The sequence below is a fragment of the Phoca vitulina genome, unplaced genomic scaffold (genome assembly GCF_004348235.1).
Source record: "Phoca vitulina isolate PV1807 unplaced genomic scaffold, GSC_HSeal_1.0 scaffold38, whole genome shotgun sequence".
In the NCBI taxonomy this organism is placed as follows: Eukaryota; Metazoa; Chordata; class Mammalia; order Carnivora; family Phocidae; genus Phoca; species Phoca vitulina.
Window position 1 is genome coordinate 15,336,986 of NW_022589741.1, and position 3,838 is coordinate 15,340,823.

Sequence of the window (3,838 nt, forward strand, 5' to 3'; positions counted from 1 at the left end):
CCCCCCCCCCCCCCCCCCCCCCCCCCCCCCCCCGCCTCTCCCAGCCTTTCTATTCCCATCCTGGCTTGTCTCCCCAGGCAGCTGGGAGCAGGGCGCCTTCGATTTCTCTATTCAGTCTGAGGCGTAGCAATTTTCTGCTCTCCCGTAATTAGGGGAATTTTAAGCAAACTCCCCGACGGATGATTACAGCAGGTTCAATCCAAGCTCCTTTGATCAGGGAAGAATGAGGACGTTGTTGGAATATTCCTCGACCTGCTGGCCAGACAGACTCTGAGGCGGAAGTCTGGCTCTTGGGCTCCCCCTGGAGGGCTCTGGACTTTCATCCTGGGGCCTAAGTGACCCTGGGCGCTGGGTCTCCCCAGGGGAGGACTGGGTTCAAATCTGGCTCTGTTAAGGATTATCCCAGATGTGACTTCTCTGGCTTTGGGCCAACATCTGGACTCAAAGCCTGGGTTGGGGCTGGTGACTTGGGTGGGAAGGGAAGTCAAGGAGGCACAGAGGGAAGTCTCCCAGGACTGCTGGGAATGGTTGTGCAGGCTCTCAGTAGTGGGCCATCATTCCCACTGTGGCCTATGTGAGTGAGGATTCCTGGGGCTTTCCAGCGTCCAGCCTACACAGCATACTTGTAAGCTCGAACCTGCCTTCAGGAAGTTTGAATGACTCCATTTTTCTAAACTGTCAGAGGGAGAGGCACCTTCTTAGAGTTGAAAGGGCCTCTTTTCTTTATCTTGTCCATTTCCCCTGAGTCTTTTGTGTCTGCCAGAGGCAGTGAGTAATAACAGGAAGAGTATGGCCTTAGGAGCAGCCTGACTAGAGAATGACTTCCAGTTCAGCTACTTCCTGGCTGTGTGGCCTTGGTCAGTTAATGAACCTCTCTGAACTTTAAAATCTATCCTAAAGGATTGTTTCGAAGATTAAAGAAGAAATGGATTAACACTGCTTGGCTCATAATAGGTGCTCAGTAAATAGCATTCCCTTCTCCTTTCTCTGCCCACTTCACACAGTTTAAACATCATCACCCTTCAGGGCAAACCCTATTCTCCTCTGTCTGCGCCCCCCAGCCCTGTGTGCCCCCAATGCGGTGCTCGAGAGCAGACAGAGTATATTAATAGACTACTAATGTCTCCAGCATTCCTGAGCAGTGGGCCTGGCTTTTCCATAGGTTAATTAGGTCATATTTCAGGATAATTATGGCGGTATATTCCTACACTAATTAAGTGGCTTTAAACCATCTCCACAACGCAACTCCATGAATCATAATTAAGCCTTACCGCTGAGTGCCTCTGCCAGCCTCAGAGCCCCACACGCGGCCTGCTCTGCGTGCTGTCTCGGGAGAGGATGCACCGGAACCACGGGTTTGAAAAGGACTTATTTTCCTGGGATCATGTCAGGAGGACTCCTAGTGAATATCGGATGAGGCTTTGCGCGGTTTCTCTTTTGTTTTCACAAGGAGAGAGACGAAGAGAAATGGAGTGTTGATATAGGTTTATCCTCTTTTCCCTGCTGCTCTGTTGACTAGATTTGAATAGATCCCCAGGGGAGGCGGGCAGGGGCGAGAGAGGTTATAATGCTGGTGCACATGGTTGCAGGTGGCAGTTGATGGTGGGTGTGCGGAAGAATTCGTGTTACAGCTGTTGTTCACTGGGGACCACGTCTAACATGAGCCGGCTCAGTTCATGGCTACCTGGGAAGGAAGACAAGAGCACCAGAGAGCACGTGTTTGGGAGGGCCGGATGGACCTCCTCACTCCTGATTGTTTTGTTCTCGACGCGCCTTGCAAGGTGAGCAGCTCGCACCTCAACAGTGGCCACCATTTTGGTTACTCTCGGTTCTAGCTTGAGGCATGGCGGGATTATTGGCGCCGCCCATCAGGAGGTCTGGTTCTGAGTCTTGGCTCTACTGCTTGCTGGTGGTTACCTTGGGAAAGCCGTCTGGCCATCTGAGCCTCAGCTTCCTTATCTGGAGAGTTGGAAAGAACACCAGCTGTCTTAGGACTGCTGAAAAAAGTTGAATGGGACAATGGGATGGGGCCAATGACTTCGATGAGGAGTTAGCAAATTCTGGGCTATTCTTCCAACCATGGAGAAGGGCTCACACGGACAGAGCTACACTCCCTTCCAGGACTCCTTGGCACCAAGGCGCTTATTAATCTGCTGGCTCTTGGGTCTGGTGTGTTCCATTCCTGTTCATGGAAACCACAGATGTCTCTGGGGGACCGGGATCCGGGACCTCAGGTGCGTAGCACCAAGCGTAGACCACGGGGGGCGCTGGGACACATGTTTTCTACTGCCTGAGAGAAAATACAAAGGCTGGATTACCTGCTCCTACCACTGGAGCTTGGAGAGGCCACCATGGGTCGTGATGGCATGTGGAGGATGATCACAGGATGTTTGGAAAAGGTTTAGGAATCAACAACATCTGGGAGCCTTGATCCTAGGCTCACGGTCCTCAAAATTCCTGGCCTCTGTGGTTTTCCTTTTCACGCCTCCCTGACCTCACCCTGCACCATCTCCCCACCCTGCACCCAGCACCTTCCCAGAGCCAGCAGCTCAGGCAGCAGAGGGGACAGGGGAGACTTGTCTTCTCTCTCTCTCTTTCTCCCTGCCCCCCCCCCCCCCCCCCCCGCCGGCCCCCCCACCCCACAGGGGGCAGGGGGGGCGGGGGGGACTTTTTCCCCCCCCCCCCTTTTCCCCCCCCCCCCCCCCCCCCCCCCGTGGAGAGATAGCCCCAGGCATTTGGAGTAAGACACTAATCAGCTAAGGACAGGTGACAATATACCAACATCTGTGGAGGGCAGGAGACGATCCGCTGTCCTCAGAGAAAGGACAGGGAATTGGGGGTGGGCAGATGGGAAGGATGTAGCATTTATATAATTTGGTTGCCACATGCAGCCCCTGACTCCTCGGGCAAGAGAACACCATGTGAAGGTGCAGATAAGCCCCGCGGGAAAATTGACAGCAAGGAAGGTGGCCCTGACACCCCACTCGCTACCGTGGCCTGTGGCTTACGGCTCTGTTAGAATAGAGAGAGGTTAGAGGCCAGAGAGGCTTCCCCCAGACGCCACCTGTAGGTGGAGGGGAATGAGCCTTGTTCTCCGGGCAAAGGGCCGTCCTGGGCTAGCGGGAGATGAGAGCTCCAGGGTGGGGGTGGGGGCATCCTGTTGAATTCAGATGGAGAAGAGGGGCTGCTTCTCTAGTAGAGCTGCAGGTCAGATCCAAGGTGAACTTCCTGCTGTCTGTGTTGAGGAAAGGACGAGAGGGTGGAGCAATGGGCAGGGGCGTGGGTGGGGCAGCTTCTGTGGGCTTGGACGGCTGCCCTGTGCCCACAGAGCTCTGCTGACAGCAAGAACGGCCTGTTGGCGATCTCAGCCTAGGAGGAGGACCTCTTCTGGAGGGGGAGGCTTGGAGGGGGTGGAGAGAGTACTTGACAAGGACCAGACAGCAGATAATGGGGCTGGATAGTACTCCCCAGCAAGAGAATCGGGAGCCGTGGGGGCCCAGCTTAGAGAGACAGCTCCCCCTGCATGTGGCATTCCCACTGACTTCTTGTGCCCAGGAAGGCCTGCACCATGGACATTTAAACACTTAATGCACGTCCGCATGTGCACACACGTCTGTGCATGTGCGTCCATGTAACCACAATACGTTAGCACGAGGTGGTAGAGGATAGTCCTTGCTAGACCACCAATTCAGGGTCATAGGGCAGCCTTTGGTATATGACTTTACCATGCTGGGCCTCAGTGTCCTTGTCTACACAACAGGAATGAACAATCCCTTGCCTACTCGCTTCAAAGAGCTGTCATGGTAAAAGACAGAGGGTGGGAAAGCCCTCTGCAAAC

General features: G+C 54.4%; 1 long non-coding RNA gene across 1 annotated transcript in view; it reads left to right on the forward strand.

Annotated features, from left to right (window-relative positions):
- The window catches only part of LOC116647034, a 16,611-nt gene extending 14,356 nt beyond the window's left edge, over positions 1 to 2,255 (forward strand). Inside the window, exon 3 of the long non-coding RNA XR_004302261.1 lies at positions 1,590 to 2,255. This is a non-coding gene — a long non-coding RNA (uncharacterized LOC116647034). The remainder of the gene's footprint in view (positions 1 to 1,589) is intronic.
- The last annotated feature ends 1,583 nt before the right edge of the window (positions 2,256 to 3,838 follow it).